The sequence below is a fragment of the Triturus cristatus genome, chromosome 1_2, assembly GCF_964204655.1.
Source record: "Triturus cristatus chromosome 1_2, aTriCri1.1, whole genome shotgun sequence".
Taxonomy (NCBI): domain Eukaryota; kingdom Metazoa; phylum Chordata; class Amphibia; order Caudata; family Salamandridae; genus Triturus; species Triturus cristatus.
Genome location: NC_140580.1, coordinates 524355722 through 524378875, shown reverse-complemented (window position 1 = coordinate 524378875; position 23154 = coordinate 524355722).

The window sequence follows — 23154 nt, the reverse complement described above, 5'->3', positions numbered from 1 at the left end:
GTTTCACTATTCTATTCTGGTCTTTTTTTATCTTACTTATTAAACTGTGAATTTTAACCTCTTTGGGATCTGATCTTCTTTTTTGTTCTCCCATTTTGTGATATAATCTCCACATATCCATTGTTACATTCTCATTGAAAATGTCCAGATTGTCCCTTATCATTTGTGGTATAAAGCATGATCTTGGACAAAAGGGGTAATGATCTGCTTGTTCCAGCCTTTGATGTGTGGTGTCTTCTCTTGAATTTCCCATTGAGGATTCATTTATTACGTATCCAACATCATTGTTTTCATTTTCTAGGGACCACGGATCCTCCAAAATTGGCAAGTCAGACGCTGTCCGATTGGGTTGATATGGTTGGGGATTACTCATTGTTGAGCTTTGATCTATTTCAAGGGTATTCTTGTTTTTATGCAGGTTCAACAGTTTTAATTAATTTTTGAATAAACTTGTAAAGATCCATCCTACTGCTAGATAGTTGAATTCTTTCTTATGGCAATAAGAGAGGCCTAGCTCCAAAACAGATGTGTCCTCTTCAGTCAGTTCCATTGAACTTAAATTGATGACTGTATTATTCTCTCTCATTGTTTCATTTTCTGTTTCATTTTGGAGCGTGTCGATCCCTCTGTTGCTCCTCCTTGTGCCCCTCCGATATCCTTGTCCTCCTCTTCTCTGCTTCCTCTTCCTCTCGGTCTTCCCCAACCTCTTATTGTTTGGTGGTCCATTCTTTGGTCCAACTGTAAAAAACGAAGCTCATCTGTCACCGTGAGCTTCATATTGGTACCATTTTTCCTTGACTGATCTTCCTGCTCCACTTCCGAGTTGGTGTCTAAACTAATCTCACTCTGTGACTGTTCTTGACTTATTTCACCACTCTCGACCTTCTGCCTCCTAACTGTGTCAAAACGCTTCACGAATGTATATATCCATCCGTTTTCATAATCCAAATGGTCCCGAATTAACGTAGTTGCTTTTCTGTCTTTAATCCTCTTTTCATACTTTTCCAATCTATTTTTCAATCCATTTTTGAATTTTTAAATTCTTGTTTGGTCCACTTCTTTATCAAGTATTTCTTGAACTTCGTTGATTATTCCCAACACTTCCCTTCTTTCCAATTCCGCATCTTTAATCGGTATCATGATCATATTATTTGAACATCAATCAAAATCAGGGGGAGGAGGAGGCTAGGTTCACCCTCCTGTGTGATCAGAGTACAGCAAAAGGAATCCATATATGACGGATCAAAAGAACCTAGCCAAGAAAAATGGGGGATTCACCAATTGGGTGAAAAACCACCTCTACTGATAGAAAAGAAAAATTTCTTTTCTTGAGTCCCCTCACTCACCCAGGGTTGCCCCTAGGTGACATGCTTCATCATTGGGGCCATCCCAAACATCTACAGCTTGGGGCGTGCTGTGGCTTGCGGAGTTACGTAGGAGCACTTACTTTGTGAGGATATGTGTAGTGCAGTGTAGGGGGAGTTGTGTAAGTGATGTTTAAAAATTACCTAACTAGTGAGCTAATGTTTTATTCCTGCTCCTAGTTGGTAAGGATAAAAAGGGGCTAATAAAAGGGAAAATGAACTGTTAAGTAATTACAATCCCTAGTATTGTGTCAACATGTTTCAAGGTATCCCCTAAACCTCTTCTTCAGGACAACAAAGGGACCAGCCCTTTGTGTACCACTCCGTGCAGGACCTATAATAAAGTGAAATATAAATTATGAATGCACATCTATTGTGTGAGCATTGGGGAAAAAATATACATACGGTTGATTCTGAACACGTAGTATCTGTCATGGGGAAGAAAAAGCAAAATGCAAATTAATACATACTGCCTGCCCACCGCTCTTGTGGGCAGGTTAAGGCATTACGCTGTGCGTAAAAGAAGGTACTTCATAATATGATGTAAGTGCCCTTGAAAGTAAACTTTATTTGTGCTTAGATCCTGTGTGGGTTAATATACCAAACTCCATATCTCTATTGTGAGCAATCAAGGTTTAAAATACATAATTAAAAACACTTGTGGTCAAGGACTAAACAGGACGCACACAACATGGAACATAAAATCTATTTCTTTTTGAAAAGTACTTATTTTGTGGAAAAAATACGCTTCATGGTCTGTCTGGGTGGAGGGGCCTGTAGAAACCCTATATTATAATAAGAATACACAAAGGAACGAGATTATGAGGATTTCTTTTAAGCCATTTATCTCTTGTGCCTTCCTCTAACTGGTTCGAAAAAGCAATAAGAAATGCAGTGAAAATGCGGGAAAATAAAGGTTATGTAGATTTCTGTAGGGAGAAAAAAGTCTTACTGTGCTCAGCAACCCTCCGTCATTACGACCTATTCATTCCCAAGGCAGACCGCATCTTAGCGTGTCTGTGCCTTGGTACCGGTAGAAGTAGTCTAAAAAACAGCCAAGTCATGTCCTTGTGCTGTCAGAGACTAGAGCGTGTAACGCGCAGTCTCGTTTTGTGGTGAAAACGGTCCACCATATTGTCTCTATTTTTTTTTTTAAAGGGGGTGACTTTAGAAAGTCTAAATTACTTATTTGTGTGCAGGAGTCCCTCGTATGAATATAGGAGGACACCAGGTATTTTGTCAAAATAGTTTGGGGTCGGTATCGAACCCTGGTCTAAGGGCCACAGAGAGGCTTATAAATGGTGGCCATATTGGAATTGTCAAAAAGGCAATAAACAGAAAAGACAGACTAGGGATGTTTGTCATACATCCTTCAATTTATTCAAAACATGGGGTAAAAAACTTCAGTGCCTTTATTCTTGATTTTTGTGTAGGTCCCTGAATTTCACATAACATGCTGTTAAAAAATATGCCAGATAGGGTTTCTTAAAAAGGTTGGGGACAGTATCAAACCCTGATCTAAGGGATAAAATGAATTTCAAAGATAGTAGCCATTATGGAGTAGTCACAAAACAATAGACAGCCTGGGGATGTTTCTCATACTTTCTTTTGGTTAATCAAAAAGACCTAAATTAAAAAATAAAAAATAAGCGGCTGTTAAGTAGGTTAGTGATTTTATAAGTAGGTGTCATTTTGCGCAACTGTCCTACGATTGTCCGCTTACTTAGTGAAAGTTATTTTTATTAGATCAGGTTTCAAAAGGATAGTTATTTGGCAGTGACAGTTTAAGATTTCAGATATCGGGGTTCATTTATCAAGTGAATTGGCCCCATGGTATATTCTCATTCAAGCCTCTAATATCTGTGCATAATTTGAAGACCCATCTTTGCTCCTTCTCTAGTAGCATCTGTTCTAAATTATCACAGGGTTTTATGTGTTCCAACACTACCCACTGCATGTCATTCGGGGTGTGTTGTTTCTCATTGAAGTGTGCAGTCATTCTGGTACTTGCTCTGTGGCATCGGATGTTGCTCCGATGTTCGCACATTCTTGTGCTCACCTTCCTGGTGGTCATAACCACATAGTTTAGGTCACAGGGGCACGTAATCAGATACACAACTCCTATAGTGTTGCAAGTTGTGAATTTTCGCAAATCCCATGATTTTCCTGTATTGAAAGTGACCCTTTTAGTGGTTGTAGTGAGGTAGCACACACTACAGTTACCACACGGGTGGTGGCCTGTTGGCAAAGTACTGATTACTTGTTGGCTACTTTTGTCTTGGGGTTTCGAGCGGGTGTGCACCAGTATATCCTTCAAATGTTTGCCCCTCTTATGTGAGAACATTGGTGTTGGTATGTTCAAGGTACCGCTGTTTAGAATCCGCCAATGTTTCTTCACCAACTTTGCGACTTTGTCTGATGCTACACTAAAAGTTGTAATACAGATGGGTCTTTTGTCTTTCTCATTCTCCTGTCTTTCATACGTTTCTAGAAGGGCGTCCCTATGATTATTTCATGCTCTTTTCTTTGCCTTTGCAATGATTTTGAAAGGGTATTTCCATTTTTTTAGTTTCTCTGCTAGGTCTTTTGCCTGCTTGTCATAATCCGATGTTTCTGTGCAGTTTCTCCTGAGTCTAAGAAACTGTCCAAAGGGGAGATTTTCTTTCAGATGTCATTGGTGAAAACTGTCGTACAGTAAGAGGCAGTTTTTTGTGGTTGGTTTAAAATGTGTTGTGGTTTTGAGTGTATCATCCACTGCACAGATGTTAAGGTCAAGGAAAACTACCTCAGACCTCCTCATTGTGTGGGTGAATTTAAGGAAAGAGTCCTGAATGAATAGGTCGTAATGACGGAGGGTTGCTGAGCACAGTCAGACTTTTTTCTCCCTACAGGAATCTACATAACCTTTATTTTCCTGCATTTTCACTGCATTTCTTATTGCTTTTTCAAACCAGTTAGAGGAAGGCACAAGATATGAATGGTTTAAAACAAATACTTAAAATCTCATTCCTTTGTGTATTCTTATTATAATATAGGGTTTCTACAGGCCCCTCCACCCAGACAGATCATGAGGCGTATTTTTGCCACAAAATAAGTATGTTTAAAAAAGAAATTGATTTTATGTTACATGTTGTGTGCGTCCTGTTTATTCCTTGACCATGAGTGTTTTTAATTATGTATTTTAAACCTTGCTTGCTCACAATAGAGATATCGCATGTGGTATATTAACCCACACAGGATCTAAGCACTAATTAAGTTTACTTTCAAGGGCACTTACATCATATTATGAAGTACCTTCTTTTACACACAGCGTAACGCCTTAACCTGCCCACAAGAGCGGTGGGCAGGCAGTATGTATTAATTTGCATTTTGCTTTTTCTTCTCCATGATTGATACTACGTGTTCAGAATCAACCGTATGTATATTATTTTCCCTTTTTTTTTTTTTTTTTTTTTTTAAATATTTTTTATTAAGCAGTTGGATACAATCAGAAGGAACAGAAGGACAGAAAGCAACAAACCTTCTTAACCTGGACAAAAGTTTGGCCAACAGAAAATAAATTAAAATAAAACAAAAGGAGAAGTAAATATTCATTCACAATGCCAGATCTTCTCCCTCCCCTGGTCTCACAGCGATCCATTCGGATATGGGGGACCAGATAGACTCCCCAAAATCCCTACTTTTCTTCCCTTTCTGAGCATACAATAATAGCTCAATATTATAAATGCCCAATAATCTTGATAACCATAATTGAAATGAGGGAGCATTTGTGTCCTTCCAACCCGAGGAAATTAAAATCCGAAGAACAGCTACACAAACAAAGACCAGAGCTTCCTCGGCCTTTCCAAGATTTAATCTATTGTCTAAACCTAACAGCATCAGAGAGGGAGATAAATCGATTCTTAAACCTAATACTTCCTCCCAGAATTTGACAATTTCTCCCTGAACAGCAGTTAGAGAACCACAATTATAAAACATATGCAATAAATCAGCAGGTCCCATATTACATCTGGGGCAAGAATCATCTTCCCTGACCCCCCAAGCGAAAAGCTTAGCGGGAGTATGATACAGATCAAATACTGTCTTGTAGTGCTGTGCCCTCAGATTCGTAGAACGAAATATTTTTTTATTCATATATAATGCCATATCCAAATCAATATCAGGGTTCCCTAATTTAGCTGCAAGAGTATTTTCCGTTTTCTCCATATCATCTTGTATTTCACCCAATAAAGACAAATAAATAGTTTTAATACTCTGACCCCCTTTCAACAACAAATCAATCAAAGGAAATTTTGACAAAAATGGGATCTTGGGCCTTAAAGTCTTAAATGAGCTAACTAGTTGAACATAAGAGAGCCAGTGACATGAAGGGATAGCGGCTCTACGTTGGAGGACATCAAACCCCTCAATCCCATCTACACCCAGTAAATCCCCTACAGTCTTAATTCCCTGCACTCTCCAGGCCTGGAGGTTCCTTTCTAGACCCAGCTTCAAAAATAAACTAGAGTTACAGAGATGGAGATACGAATGGATCTTAGGAATTTTACATAACCTGGAGATAGCCCTCCAGAGCCCCCATGCTCCTTCCAGAATCTTGAAGCGGGCCCTTTTATAATATCTCCGATCGACTTCACACATCAAGAGACCTAATGCTTTCCTGCCCACTAACAACTCATAAATTGAGGGTGGTTTCTGGATGTCAATGTTTACAGAGTTATGAGATGGCCTTGACTGAAAAAGAATGGACATTTGGGTTAACAAACATGACCAGTGATAAAGCCCTAACCTGGGTAATGCGAGCCCCCCCCTCTCCCTCGGAAGAGACAGTAAGCTCGTAGAGCGCCTGATTTTTCCATACTGCCAAATAAACCTTATAAAAATTGATTCCAGGTTTTTGATGACTTTCTCCTCGACTAAGAGGGGGATAGCACGAAACAAATAAAGTATCTTAGGAAACATAGTCATTTTAAGAACATTAACTCTACCAATCAGTGACAGGTGTAGGACATCGATTCTTTTTAGATCAGCCTCAATAGATTTACCTAATGGAATAAAATTCTCCTCTATAATTTCATCGACTGATGCATTGATCCTAACACCCAAATAATTTGCAGAGTCCATAAACCTGGAGTCTGATTTAACAATGTTTCTTGTACATATAATTTGGGTTTTAGATTCATTTAGCAAATACCCAGATTGACACCCAAATATTCTTGCCAGTTGGGCCACGGCCACCAGGGCCTGTTGGGGATTAGTAGTTATCACCGCCAAATCATCTGCATATGCCATAATCTTGTTTTCATAACCATTACAGACCACAGGATTTATCAGAGGGCTCTCTAATATCTGCCGAATAAGTGGGTCAATATAGAGGGCAAAAAGAATTGGGGAACAGGGGCAGCCTTGACGCGTGCCTCTATTAATAAAGATTTTCTCCGAGCACTCCCCCATAACGACAATCCGTGCAACTGGGTCAACATACATTGCCCTGATCGCTTGAATACATTTTTCACCAAAGCCTCTTCCCCTTAAAATCTGCCAAAGGTACGCCCAAGCTACGTGATCAAAGGCCTTTTCAGCGTCGAGCAGGATCATGGCCATCTCACCCCCCATGACGGCCTGGGCATCGAATAAGGCTATTGCCCTCCTAATATGATCTGTGGTACCTCGCCCAGGCACAAACCCGTGCTGCCATGGGGAGACAAGGTCGCCAATGATCCTGCCCAACCTCCTAGCCCAGATTTTAGAGTAGAGCTTCGTGTCGGCATTGATCAATGAAATGGGACGATAAGACCCAGGTTTCTCAAGAGGCTTCCCTTTTTTGTGAAAAACAACTATATTGGTCTCCTTCCATGACTGCGGGACCTTTCCTGTACAGATTACACCATTGAAAAGATCGATTAGAAGCGGGGTGATCTCAGTTTCCAGGCATTTATAGACCTCAAGAGGAATTCCATCGGGGCCCGCTGCCTTACCCAAGGCTGAGTCATACAAGGCAGCCAAAATCTCATCCCGATTAATGTCCCTCTCCAGCTCCTCCCTTAGTGAGTCCAAGATACGAGGACCTTTGTCACTAACTTTTGGATTTTGAGCGTCATTTAGCCTCTCGTCAGTGTATAGTTTTTGATAAAAATTCTTAAAGACCTGTAAAATATCTTTGGCATCAGAGTACTCTACCCCATATTATTTTCCCAGTGCTCACACAATAGGTGTGCATTCATAATTTATATTTCACTTTATTATAGGTCCTGCACGGAGAGGTACACAAAGGGCTGGTCCCTTTGTTGCCCTCAAGAAGAGGTTTAGGGGATACCTTGAAACATGTCGACACAATACTAGGGATTGTAATTACATAACAGTTACTTTTCCCTTTTATTAACGACTTTTTATCCTTACTAACTGGGAGCAGGAATAAAACTTTAGCTCACTAGTTAGGCAATATTTAAACATCACTTACACCACTCCCCCTACACTGCACTACACTTATCCTCACAAAGTAAGTGCTCCTACGTAACTCCGCAAGTCGCAGCACGCCCCAAGCAGTAGATGTTTGGGATGGCCTGAATGATGAAGCTTGTCACCTAGGGGCAACCCTGGGTGAGTGAGGGGACTCAAGAAAAGAAATTGGTGAATCTCCCATTTTTTTCTTGGCTAGGTTCTTTTGATCTGTCATCTATGGATTCTTCTTGCTGTACATAGTATTAGAACTTCCTGCGCTGTTCTCCGCCCATTCCTTTAAAAGTTCTGGATTCAGGTTTGTATACATTGGCGTGATCATGATACAAGGTCCGCTCGAATCTCGTCCCACTTGAATATACTGTTTTAGGGATGCCACCTCCCACCAGCGAGAGATTTTCCTCTTCTTTAATTTTTCCAATTCCTTCAGTTTTTTACTAACATCGTTTTTCTCAATGTTCCTCACTCCTCCTCTTTCTAGGTTAGTGGAGGTGTTGATTTCCACATAGAGCTTCAAAGCTTCCTGCTCTCGAGCTGCACACTCATCGTCTTCAATTTCAGTTAGTTCCTCCTGTGTACACCCTCCGCAGATCTGCAGCTCTTTCCCTCCCCTCTCTGATCTCGGAGAGTTCGCTGCTTTCGGACCAACTCCCGCTTCCCTAGCGCTTGCCCTTTGCGGCTTACCAGAGTCGATCCTGAGTATTCCGGCATTGGCAGTAATCCTCCAAAAACTGCCCCGGGATTCCACTCGTGTCAATATTCTCTTCGGGCAATGCTATCGGGGTTGCGCGGTCATGCCTGTCTCGTGGCTCCTCCAAATATCCAGTATGCAGTTACTGGTGTGCTTCCTCAGCGTCGGTGGTGCTGGCTGGGAGACATCTGCCGCATCTCTATGGATTCCTTCACCACTCCTCTTTCTTCTCACAGAAGTGAGCCAACACTCCATAGGGTTTATTCACTCAGAATACTTTATTGAAATTTGACGATGTCTACGCGTTTCGACCGCTTCACGCAGCCTTGTTCACAACACAGATCGCCATTTGTTTCAGCTTTAAATACACATAATCTACGATCCCGTAAATTAACATAGAAAAAGGACAATTCCTAATCCCACCAAAGGCAGTACAGTTAGGCAAATACGGGAGCCATTTGAAACAGGTTTAATTTTACAGAGTGTTTGGTCATTCTTATATATATACATGAATTTGAGAGGAGGGTTGGTTAGAGGAATGATGCCTAAGCTGTGTACCAGTAGAATTACAATTGACTACTTTATCACTAATACTAACATCTCTTTTGTCTGGTTTGACAGAATTCTGGGGGACCATGATCCCAAATGGAGGATAGCCACTTCTTACTATAAGAGCCCGAGGGGCAGTAGCACATTTTCCTTACGATGCACCACCTTCCCCCTCTTACTTGAAGTCACCTTTTCTCACTGGGTCACAATTGTATAGCGACGAAACCATAATGCCGTAGTCTCTAATCTGGACGACTGATTTCAGGTACTACACCTTGATTATTTGAGTTTGAGTGGAATAAGCATCCAGACAACTAGCCTAAATTGCACCTTGAGGTACTATACCTCCACTGCCAAACTAATACCTGTGACTACTTCGCATACTCTTGTTTCGGAATATATGGGTACTTCACCCTGTACTCCCACACAAGGCCCACAACCCCCTATTTTTTCACAAGGCGAAGTTAAATGATCGTAACCACTGAAGATCCAAAGCAATACTTTAATATGTTTCCTGTTGTTTTCATGTCAGCCACTGTTGACAATAATAGTATTCTGAAAGCAGACCACCATTGCATTACAATGTAATTAAAAAAGAAAACATAATGTGCAACTAAAAGGTACACATGTGGAATTTGCCAGAATGCAAATTAGTATTGCGCAATGGAACATCTCAGATCTGCAATTAAAATTGTAATACATGTGCATCACAATGTGTGAGTTATACCCAAAATTATGATAATAAATTGATTATCAACACAATGTATTTTAGAATATACACAGCTCACTGACAATGAATGAATTGTTAAGATTATTCTTTTGTATAGTTTGTTGTTTTGTTTGCACGTTAAAACCCATACAGTCTTTTCACCATTTCAATGCTGCACACTGCATTGTGCATGACACTATGGCTATATGTATTCTTTAACTTTTAACCTGGTCATGTGAGCAAGACCCCGAGAGAGGTTGAAATGCATCGTTTTTGTGCTATTAAACCATCAATTTTGTGAATCTCTACCTTTGGAGTGTCTCGTTCTTCTCACCCTAACCAGCGTGAAGGAAAACTTCAGGAAAAAACAAAAATATATATATATATATATATATATTATCTACTGGCGGTCGCCAGTAGATATAGTTAGGACCGTGTTTCCATAGGAAATCCGCAACATTCTATTTGGAATAACTTTGGCGCCGGTCGACGAATCCTCGCGAAATTTTCAAAACTAATGGGGCGCTACGCTCCGCTCCTACCCTGAAAGTCTCGGGGGGATTCGTCAAGCGGGGGCTGAAAAAAAAGGGGGGTCCCAAAACACGTTTTCCCCATGCATTTTTCCATAGGACCTTTAGACACAGCTACAGCCCGAACGGCTGAACAGAATTACTTGAAATTTAGGTAGTCCTCAGGTCAAGGATGTGCCTTTTGTAGGTCTGGTGTAAATCTGTTCAGTAGGTCCTGAGAAAATAGCATTTAAATCAATATATATATCTGTAAGCGCGCTCCGTGCGCTTACCGTAAGCTTACCGTACGCGTACGGTGCCGTGCGCTAGCTCAATTCTGATTGGTGGTTACATGACTGTAAACATTCGAATCGGTCGAAATCAGGAAGTGTCGGCCGGCATTTTCTGTCTCTCGCACTGAGAAACAAAGGTGGGGAACGTGAAACGGGGGCAACGAAGAGAGTTGCAGACCCCTAGTGTTTGTCAGGGGGTCCAAGAAGGACCCAAAAGTACGAAAAATAAATTTAATAATTTTTTTTAAAAATTGCGGGGTACGCGTACGGTAAGCTTACCGTACGCGCACGGCAAAAAAAATAAATAAATAAAGAAGTAACAATCATATTTATTAAATAAATTAAAGGACCCACAAGGGAGAAAAAAACAAATGTTACTGCGTAAAAAAAGGCGAGGCGCGCACGGCATGGACTGTGCAACGTGGGCGCTAGGTGTGCGAAGCACAGGATGTGCGCATAGTGAAAAACCAGAAAAAAAATAAAAAATAAATACATAACTTAGCATTTAAAAAACCGTACAAATTCACTGAAAAAACCATAGGTTTCACACACGTTATAGTTAGGAATTATCATTTACAAAACCAATGAAATTCCACGTTATAGTTAGATCAGGTAACTATAACTTGCGCGACCGCATTCCACAATGTGTAATTTCAGATGTCATCATTGATGTCATGAGTGATGTCACTGACCATGTCATGAGTGATGTACTATGTGACGTCATCAGCAGTTTATTGTGGGCGCGCAAGTTATAGTTACCTGATCTAACTATAACGTGGAATTTCATTGGTTTTTTACGAGTGAAATGTACAGCTAACTATAACATGTGTGAAACCTATGGTTTTTTAAGTGAATATATATATATATATATAGTAACTATTTTTTCAGTTTTTTCCCACATAAGTAAACCTTGGGAACTACTGTATAGCATTTGCTATTCACCCAAATGAACTGAATGAGTTGATGAGACACTTTTTTCAATTCAATTAACTAGATAATTGATTTGTTATTACATGTTAAAATTATTATTTTTTTGACTCCCATGCTGCTCTCTTCCATCTTCTAAACACAATACATGATGATGTTAGTATTATATTCTATTATATGGTTTGACCGTAAAAAGGAAAAAGTAAAATCATAAGTCTTAGCCCATTCAGGGCTTAATAACTTAAATAATGTTTACAAAAAATGTTGGCATCATAAACAACAATCAGAGTGGATATTAACACTATATGAATGTTTAATGCTTTTCTTCGGTCAGAATAACCAATGAATTAATTTTGTATAAATAATACAATAACTAACAAAGAGTGTCTTTAAGATGGCCACTGTGTTGCAACTTAGAAGCACAGAGGCCCTTCTTTTATGTTTATGTATCTGAACATTGAAATCCTCTTTCTATATCGTTTAACATCTCTGTATTTAAGAGATCGATGGTAAATGGACTATTGACATTGAGAAAGGTCGTCAAGACCGAAACCGGTTTGTCAAGCATGGTGGAATAAAGCATTTTGAAAAATCATTGGCTCGGAGTGCGTTACCAGCTTTGGAAGGCTAAAGAAAACTTGTTGTGGATATATATATATATATATATATATATATATATATATATACCTACTGGCGAACCGGTAGTTATAGTTAGGACCTACTTTCCATAGGAAAAGCATTTTTTGACTTGGCTATAAGTTTGACGTCGTCTGATCAATCTTCATGAAGTTTTCCAAACAAAGGGTTCTATTATGATGTAGGGCAGATCGCCACCGCCCGCATGGCGGTGGTGATCCACCCTACATCATACCCCGCCTGCCACCCATATCCCCCTGCCATATTAGTAAGACCGTCTGCCAGTTTTCCGCCGGTCGACCAATCGACCGGGCAGAAAAGGGGATGGATATGGTGGCGGTGTAGGCTAGACACCGCCATCCATTTTTAGCATGGGATGCGGTGCAGGGCTTTCCATGGGGGAGTCCCCACCATGGAAAGCCATGCGGATATTGCTGTCGGGGACCCATTGCTGGCCCCCAGGGTATTGGGGGGTGGGGGGTGCAAATGGGGGTACCTATGTTACCCCCCTATATTGTCACAGACAAGGTGGCAGGCACCGCACAGTGCCTGTCACCTTGTGCATGACAATGCACAATGTTCATTCTCAGCATTGTGGCGGGCAGTGCTGTGAGCACCGCCCGCCACAATGAGGGAATGGAGGATGCCATGGTGGCATCCTAGTTGCCGGTGTGGGACCGCCACACCACTGACGGCCAGTCCCTGCACCGCTAGGGTGGCGGGCGAACGAAGGTCCGCGCGCCATCCTAATAGACCCCTAAGTGTCAAAGTAGGTTCTGTGTGTCATGGAAAGTGTGGGGTGATCCGTGCAGTGGGGACCAAGAAATTGGGGTGCGAAAAACGGGGGGGCATTTGTAATGCTAATTCCCATAGGAACCTTTAGCCACAGCTACAGCCCTAACCGCTGAATGGACTTACACCAAATTTGGCAGGGAGGTAGATGTTGGTTCCAGGAAGTGCCTTTTGCTTATTTGGTGTATATCCGTTAAGTAGTTATTGAGTAATCTAAGTTTAAAATTATAGTGATATTTCTGGTCACGAAATCTTTGCGAACAAAGAGGAGGTCATGCAGGGAAATGCACTGCTCTGATTGGCTGCCAACACTTCATCCAGGAAGTGTTGACCGCCATCTTGGAATCCCACCAAGAAAAAGTGAAAATAAAGAAAAAGGAGCAGGGTAGGAATACCCTGACCCTCAAGCCATGGTCTTGAGGTCACCTGGGACCCCGTCATGGCATAAAAGCATTTTTTTTAATTGCCGCAAATTCGCGATATTTGCTAATTTGCAGCAAAACGTTTTTTAAAAAGCAAGCGCGGACTCCCGCGCTTGCTTTAAAATAACCTCCGGGTTGGCCAGGTCCTGAGGGCATATAATCTATATAGGAGGGGGACGCACGGGTCACCCCCTGCTAGAGCTTTTTAAAGCCCCGGCGACAGCCACCTCCCTGGGCCTATTATTATTATGAATGCGGGTGGGCCCACTGGACCCGCCCACAGCCCCTGGGCCACCGCCTCTCCGGGTCTACTACATCCTTTGTGGGGGGGCCTCGCGGACCCTCCCCTTGCCCCGGGGACTTCCACCTCCTCTGGGCTAATTGAAACAATATGAGGAGCCTCGCAGACCCCGTGCCCTCAGGACCTCCAACTCCCCGGGGCTAATTTCAATAGTATGGAAGGCCTTGCGGGCCCCCCTGCCCACGGAACTGCCACATCCCCTGGGCGCATGCTGACCCCCGGCCCCAGGGACCACCACCTCCCCAGGGCTATCTATATACAAGATGGGAAGGGGAGGTGCAGCCCCCCTCCTGGAACCCTACATGGCCCTGGGGACCACCACTCCACAGGGCCGGCTCCAGCCATGTCCCAGGATGCCCACCCCTGGGACTTTGCAGTTTGCTATCGGATGGTGGGAACACTGTTTCCGCCATCCCATAGCAAACAGTGTGCTCCGCTATAAGCAAGCGAGAGCATTATGCTCTCGCTTGCTCAAAGCGGTGCACACTTTGTTTTTACACCCAGGGAGCTTCATGTTAGCAGCTCCCTGGGTGTAAATGCAAATGCCGGCTCCCGCAGGAGATGGGAGCCGGCCGAGACCGTGGGGGCCTTCAGACTCTCCAACCCCAACAAGATGGCCATGTCCCAGGGGATGGGGCCCCCTCCCCTTTACAAATTATAAATATAAATATCTAGCCGTGGGATATGGGGTCCCCGGGGCTGAAATTGGTCTCAGGAGGGGGTCTGTGCTGTCCCTTTTTTTTATTTTGAAAATAATTATATAAAAAAGGGGCAGGCCCAGGGAGAATGGAGTCCCTGGGGCCAATAATGGCCCAGGGAGGGGAGCCACGCCATGGCGGCTCCTACGCTAAGGCAGAGGAGCGTCGCCCTGCTGCTATTGCAGCAGTTAAAAAAAGAAAATGATAACAACATTTTGTTTTTCTTTCGGTCGTCGGGTGTTGCTGGCTCCCTGACGCCAGAGGAGGGGATGAGTAGTTTGCACGCCTCTAAGTGCACATTATAGTTTGACCAGCCCTGCAGGGCCGGCCAAACCATAATGCGCACTTGGCATGTTCTCCATTGGGCTGTGTTGGACAGACCAGTGGAGAGCATGCCCAGCCGCGCCAGGCACTGCCTGAGCGTCCAAACAGAATGCTCAGGCCAATCAGGACACTGCCCCTGCAGCGTTGTGATTGGCTGGGAGAGCCCTGAAGCCTGAGTGCTTCCGGTACTTCCAGCAGAGGAAGAGAGGTACGTTTTTTATTTTTCATTTTTAATTACCCCACCTCTGTTCCAAGCGAGCCACCACTGGGACACGCAGCCTCCCTTCCTAAAAAAATAAGAGGCCGGGCCCAGGGGATGGAGTCTCTGGCCCGATATCTACCAGGGAGGGGGGCGTGCAGCCCCTTCCTTTTTTCAAATAAAAAAGAGTCAGGCCCCAGGGAATGGGGTCTCTGGGCCGTAAATGGTTTAGGGAAGGGAGGCCAGGCAGCCCCCTTCCTAAAAAAAATAGCAAAAAAAATAAAACTGCAAATTGCAGAGGCTTTGCCCCCTTTCTCCACTACTCTGCAAACACACCTCCTGGCATGCTCCTGGTTAGGGGATGAAGTCCCCTTGGCTGCTGAGGGTCCTTAAGGGGCCAAGAAGACCATCTGTTACCTTCAGTTATCCCCACACAGTGGGATTGTTGAGAGGTGGTCGGAGACTATGCCCCTTTCTCCACCACTCTGCAAATGGGCCTCTTGGTGCACTGCTGGTGGGAGATGAGTTCCCCTTGCCTCCTGATGGCCTCAGGACTAAAGAGGACTTCATCCCTCAAGCAGCAGTGCACCAGGAGGCGCATTTGCAGAGTGGTGGACAAAGGGGGCGTGGCCTCTAATGACCTCTTAGCAATCCAGCTGTTTTGGTCTTACTAGAGGTAACAGGAGGGCTAGTTAGCTTCCAAGGACCTTCAAGAGCCAAGGGGACTTTATCCCCCAACTAATCGTGCGCAAGGAGACACGTTTGCAGAGTGTTGGAGAAAGGGGGTGTGGACACCAAACACCTCTCAGAAAAACCCACTGTGTGAGACTTGCTAGAGGTAACAGGAGGGGTAGTTGCAGGGTAGTTGGCACCCAAGGACCCTCAATAGCCATTGGGGACTTCATCCCCCTACCAGTATTGTGCCACAAAGTGCGTTTGCAGAGTGGTGGAAAAAGGGAGTGCGGTCTCCTATGAAGTCTCAGCCATCCCGCAATGTGGGACTTTCTGGAGGTAACAGGGGGTAGTTGGGCCCTAAGGATGTCCTTGCGGGCCAACTACCATCCTGTTACCTCCAGTAAGTTCCAGACAGCGGGATTGGTAAGAGGTGATTGGAGGACATGCCCCCTTTCTCCACTACTCTGCAAACGTGGCTCATGGTGCACTACTGGCTGGGGATGAAGGACACTTTACTCCTGAGGGTCCTTGCGGGCCAAGAAGCCCTCCTGGTTCCTCCTGTAAGTCCTCCACAGCAGGATTCCTAAGAGGTGGTGGGAGGCCCAGCCCCCTTTCTCTACCACTGTGCAAACATGATTACTAGCTAAAAAATCATAGAAATTCACTGAAAAAAACAAAGGTTACAGTGAAGTTATAGTTAGGAATTAGCATTTTTAAAACCTTAGAAATTCACTGAAAAAACTAAAGGTTACAGGAACATTATAGCTAGGAAATAGAATTTTAAAAAACCTTAGAAATTCACTGAAAAACCAAAGGTTACAGGGACGTTCTATTTAGGGTCAGATTTCACTCGTACAAAACCAGTGAAATTCAGCAGTCATAGTTACCTGAGCTAACTATAACTTATGCCCCTGCAATGCACTGCTTATGACTGTGAAGTCTTATATTCAATAAAGCAGGAATGCCAGGTCCGCTTTTAGGTAGGTTTATTGGAACAAGTATTACAGGCCTGTAAGTTACAGGAGCCAGAGCCAAACTGGTTTTGTGTGGAATCCGGTAACATAGGTTCTATGTTCCAGATTGCACCCAACCAGACCAGCCAGTATGTAACACATTTCCCTCTGGTAACTATGTAAATTTACAAAAACATTCACAACAATCTTTGCTATGATATGAACAAAATACTGAACATAAGTACTACTCCATATGATAGTCCTTGCACCACACTGGTTTGAGTCTACTTCTCACCTCCTTGCCCCACACATTCCTCATCATCCTCTGCTCCACACTATATCTACCCTCCCGGTTAATCTTCCTCCTCCACTTTGTGTTTACTCTCACTCCACTCGATTCCTCATCAACCTCTGGCCATAACCATCGTGAAACTCTCACAAATTTTCTCATATTCCGCACATTGCCATCAGATAATTTGACCGCTTGACTACTGACTCTAACTATCTTCATTGGCAATGAATACCTCGATTCACCAGACTTCGGCACCTTTGCCTTTCTTACACATATCCACTCATTCTCTCTCAAGGGCTGCACATGACCATCATGGTGATCCAGTACATTTTGCTTTTCCTCAGAAGACCCTTTTATTTTATCACATAACTCCATCATCCACATTTGGTTCGTTACACCCTCCCTTTTCCCCTCTTGTTTTTTTTCGAATTGCGACAGGTCCCCATCAATCATGGGTGCATTTCTATAACTCCATAATAAATCCGTAAAAGCTTGCTAATAATTCTTTCCATTGACAATGGGCAGTTGTAACCCTTCCTTTAGTACTCTAATCCATCTCTCCAGAATTCCATTACTCTGGGGATAATACATGGATGAGCGCTTATGCTCAATCCCATGACTCTCAAGGAATAACTTCATCTCATTGGATGTCAATTGTACTCCATTGTCCATAATCAATGGTTTTGGAAATCCTTCTCTCTCAAAGATTTCATTTAACAATTGAATAACATATCTCGAAGTAACCTGTGGTACAAACTTGACTTCCGGCCATTGCGACAAATGATCAGTCAAGACTATGGCATATGTTGGATTCGTACTAATAATACACATGGGCCCAATAATATTGAGAGACACCCTTTCCCATACTCTCGACGGTCTTGAAACTGGTACTCTTTCATATTTTACAACTTTTGGGGATTTGTCACTAATGGCACATTCAACACAGGATCTAACACTTCTTTCAACACAACTATCAACAGCTGACCATCAAAATTCTCCTCTAATTCTTCTTTTCGTGCTGCTCATCCCAGGATCACCTTTGTGCACCATTGTCAATATAGTCTAAGGGGCCGATTCACAGAACTAATCTGAGACAAAAACCTAAACTTACTACTTATGGTATTCACAGAATGCACTTATGACTACTAACTTTACGTTTGTACTCGGGCTGGAATTTCCACACCTGGAGCGGAATTTCCGCGCCCAGAGTGGAAATCCCACAATTGTGCCAGAATTTCCGCACTCGGGCTGGAATCTCTACTTCCAGGCCAGAATACCCACAATCTGGTGTTAATTGACTATATCTGATGCATGGTGGGGATGGTAGGCACTTGGATAGGTGATTAGCATTGAGGAAAATGCTCAACCGGCCAGAATGCGGGTTTTCCGGCCAGAGTGTGGTATTCCAACACAAGTGTGGGATTTCAGCTCCGGGATTTCTGATCCGGGTGCGGAAATTCCGCTCCGGGTGCGAAAATTCCGGCCCGAGTGTGGAAGTAAAGTTAGTAGTCGTAAGTGCATTTTGTGAATACCATAAGTAGTACGTTTAGGATTTTGTCTCAGATTAGTTTTGTGAATCGGTCCCTAAGACTCTCTGGCACAACTAGCTGCTCTCCGCGCATGAGAATATTATCTTGTTCAGACAATTCTTGCGCCACATACAAGTAAGGTAACAAACGTTCCCCAAATTCTTTTTTCCCTGGCAAAGTTGATTTAATATACGCCAATATCTTTTGAAAATCCTCATCAGCCTCACATGCAGCTTTCCATTGGTTTTCTTTAATGCATCCCTTGGATACCTCACAAATTGGTACTACTTTTTATAACTCATTGTCCTCAATTTCAACATCATCCCCCACTACGGAAAGTCTTGCTAAACAGTCTGCCAATATGTTTTTGACTCCAGGAATGTATTCAACTTTAAAATGAAAGTCTTGTAATTTGTATTGCCATCTCCCAATTCTGGGTGTCCCCTTACAGCAACCCTTGGTGGTAAACAAAACTTCCAATGGACAATGATCTGATCTAACTTTGAACATTGTACCATAGACATATTTTCTAAAGTATTCAATTTCCCACCTGCGCACAAGAGGTTTTTTTTCCAACGTTGAGTTTCTGTCCTCAGCACCCTCGAGCGGCCTTGATGCAAAGGCTATAGTAACTATCTTCCCTTTCTGATTTTGCATCAAGACTGCTCCAATACCAACATTACTTGCATCAGTAACAATGCCTGAATCACATGTGGTATCAAAGGTTGCCAATGCAGGGGCCAATGCTATTCCTTCCTTTAACAATGTAAACTCTTTTGTACAATTTTCATCCCACAAAAGGATTGTTTTTTTTCATCAAATTCCTCATATGAACAGTTTTGTCTCAAAATAGCGGAATATATTTGGCATAGTATTCAGCCAGCCCTAAGAATGATCTGAGCTGGTCCTTATTTTGAGGTTCTGGTGCTTCTTCTATTGCTTTCACCAGATTGCGTTTGGGCACACCTTCATCTTTGCTAATACAATTACCTAAATAGTCTACAGAATCTACACCAAATTTACAATTCTCTTTAGTTAAAGTCAAGCTTTTATCCTGCAATGTATTCAATACCTTATATAAAGTTTCATTACGTTCCTGTGTGTTCTTTCCGAAAACCAAAATATCGTCCCAAAAATATAGGACATAATCTAATTCCTTAAATAGCTTCTGCATAATCTTTTGAAATACAGAAGATGCCGATATGAGTCCAAGCCTGATGTTATAAATTACATGTATTGTTTGCTCTCTTCGGGTAATGCTATTTGATGATAGGCACTCGAAAAAATCGAATGTTGAGAATACCGTTGCCCCTTTCAACATAGCAAACATGTCTCCTATGTTGGGTAAAGGATGTTGATCCACCCACATGGAATCATTCAAGTCCCTTAAGTCAACACAAAGTCAGACTTTTCCATTAGGTTTGTGGACGACAACCCCGTGTGATAACCATCCGGAAGATTATTTTTCCTCTTGGTCACTTAACTTCTTCAGCTCTCCTCTCAACACGCTTCTTATCTGACTTTATGCACTTTAGATACCACATTGTGTTTTAAAATAATCTTATGTACAAAGTTCTTTAACAATCCTAACTGTAATCTGAATTTCAGCAAGATGTTTTTCTGCTAACCTTTTCATGCCTAGCTTCATCGCCTCAAATTGATGAGTTAACTCATCTGCAGCTAATGATTGTTCTTGTAATTTTGAATCTGCAACTTTATGCACCATTTGATCTCGAGCCATTTGGTCATGGAAAGAAGCGTAGTTACATTTGGCTGCCAAAATTCTTAAGTCACTCACAAATACATCAATTGACTCATTAGGTAATTGCCATCTACTTAAAAACTTATGTCTAGCAACAACCTAATTTACTTTCTTAATATATAACTTGTCTAGTTGCTCAATTGCACATTCATACACATCTATGTCATCCTTCTTTCTGCGATCTGTTACTATTAGGGGCAGATTACTCAGAATGCGCCAGCCCTCTGCTCCTAAACAATGTTTCAGAATAGCCAATTTCTGTTTGTCAGTATATTCATCCCCTCCTATTGCTTCAATATAAGTTTCAACTCCTTTCTTCCATTGCCTCCATTCCAACATAGGCTGTCATGGTGTAGCTAAAATTTGCGTTGGTGCAATAATTCCATCCATGGTCTCACGTAAGGCAGTATTCAAAGTTAACGATATTTACAGATTGATTAAGCACCTTTATGTTGTACAAATATGCTAATATAGTCACTATGTCCCAGAATTCAACAGATGACCAGTGTTCTCAGGTGTGTGAATCACCAAGTTAAATCACGTTAGATGCACACGGAATCTCTTATTAGTTCATTGGCAATATATTATCTTATTAAGTTTAAATGTAATATATTGTTTTGCTATATCAAGAATAGGTGAGTGAATCACCGGCTTGCAATCATGTGATCCACCATTTTTCCAAACGTCGTTTTGATTTTGCCATAAGCTCCTGCAAATGTTATTTATTACTATTAAATGGTGTGCCAATCACTGCATTAGCACACAAGAAAGGATATGGTGTGTGGATCAAGAAAGGCCAATATCAATGGCCGCTAATCTGGGACAAGTGCACAGCGTTCCTTTGCATTAGCATGCTAGTCTTTATGGCATGGTCAGTGACATCACTGATGACATCTCAAATGACATCACTGATGACATCACCCACAGAACCACACACACACCCCCATACAACCTCTTGTACGCCCACGCACACACCTGTACAACTGACATGTCAATTTACAGACCTATACCAGTTTTCACACACCCACTCACTCCTTCATAGAGCCACTTGCACACAGACTCACTCACTCGTACAACCACTCACACAACCATTTGCTCACCCATACAGCCACTCATGCAACCAGTTACTCACCCATACAGCCAGCCACATAACCACATACTCACCTATAGAGCTACTCACACACCCACTTATTTACCTACAGAGCCACACACCCACCCACTCACTCACATAATCAGCCTCTCAACACAGCCCCTCACTCACTCATAGAGGCACTCATACACTCACTCACACAACCACTCACATACCCATTCACACATCCATGCAAGCACTCACACATTCTTATATGCACATATGCACCCATACAGTCATTCACACAGACACTCACTGTCGAATACAGTCACTCACACAAAAAGTCAATTAACGAAACACCTACTCAAACAGCCACTCATTTATTCATACAGTCATTTACACATCCAGTCACTTACTCATACAGCCTTTCAGACATTTACTCGCTCACCCATACAGTCACTACAAACCCACTTACATGCTGATAGAGCCACTTACACCATCACTCACCCACCCATACATCTACTGGCACATCTACTCACTCACCAATACGATACTCCCACAGTACCTCACTTACCCACACAGCTGGTTACACAACCACTTGTACAGCCACTCACACACCCATATGCACAATGCTCTGGCAGAGGTTGCTTACACCCCCTCTCTCAGGATGATTGCATATTTGCATTCCGAGGCAGGGGAGCTTCAAAGAGCCCATCTTCTTTTGTGTGTGAATCTGGCTTCTCTCACAGAAGAGAAGGCCTTTGGCACCTTGACAGGTGGGAAAATTAGTGATTCAGAAAGGCGTGTCCACCCACATGCCAGTAACACCCTAAGGTGGGCTACCTGAAGTGGAGGCAACTATTCAGAGTTAGCCATTTTGGTGATGGCAATCTTAGGAACACTGGGACAAAGGTTATACCTGCTCCCCACCGGAAGTGGTCATATAAGATCCGTAGTGACCCCAGGGGTATGTAGCCCATTGGCTACTACCCTATACTCCCCTAATGTCCCTAAATTCAGCATTTATGGAAGGCCCTGGCACCAAAAAATTAGATCCTGACAACCTACGAAAAGGACACTGAAGAGCCGTGAAAGCAGAAAACTGAAAAAGAGCAACTGACTCGGCACCAACCCTGACGGCCTGTCTGCTGTTTCTCATCACACCTGTGCCAAAGATATCTCGTCCTGCAGCTGTCATGCCTCCAAAGCCAGGGTGGACGGCCTGCCTTTAAAAAAATACTCAAGAATGCTTGTAGAGCAGTGGAACTGCTCTGTTGCATCATGCAGGCACCCCAAGAAGTACCGCCAGGACTCTGGCACCGCAAAAGACCGATGCCGCAAAGCACCACTACACCAAGCTCTGTCAAAATGGGCCAATGGTGTCAGTGTGGTCTCCAAGCCCTCCAGAGACAGAGTGCATTTTGGTTTCACCCCTCGTGAACTCCCTTACATCGCCTGCAGCCTCCCTTTGCAGGCCCCCCTCAACTGTGAGTGCTCCTGGATGAAGAAACCTGATACCTTGAAAACCCTCTGCACTTGGCCACCCTGGCCCGAGGAGAAGAGGACCACTCGTGCCCCCTAGCATCACAAGACTTGAACCCTCCTGTTGGTTCAGCCCAACTGGCCAAGCAGTTGAAACCTGCAGCTTCATTTCCCACAGACCAATCCCTATTGACTAATATTGGGCACCTAACGCTGTATTGCACCACTGTATTGCACCACTGCACCTGGCCGCTCTACTGCCGCTGGAGGTGACCTGCTGGTGCTGCCTTGGACCTTGCCCCATACTCACCTCAAGTCCAGACGATTGGTCTTGTAGGTCGCTGTACAGTACCTGAATGCGTTACTATATCCCAGGGTGGTTTCACCAAGGGTTGTTTGACATGATCGTTGTCCTGGTGCTAAGGAACAGGTCTTGGCCATATGCGATTCCACTCAAGTGGGAAAACTTCTTAATAAATATCCTAACGTCTTCTCAGGAGAATTGGGAAAAATAAAAGGTTT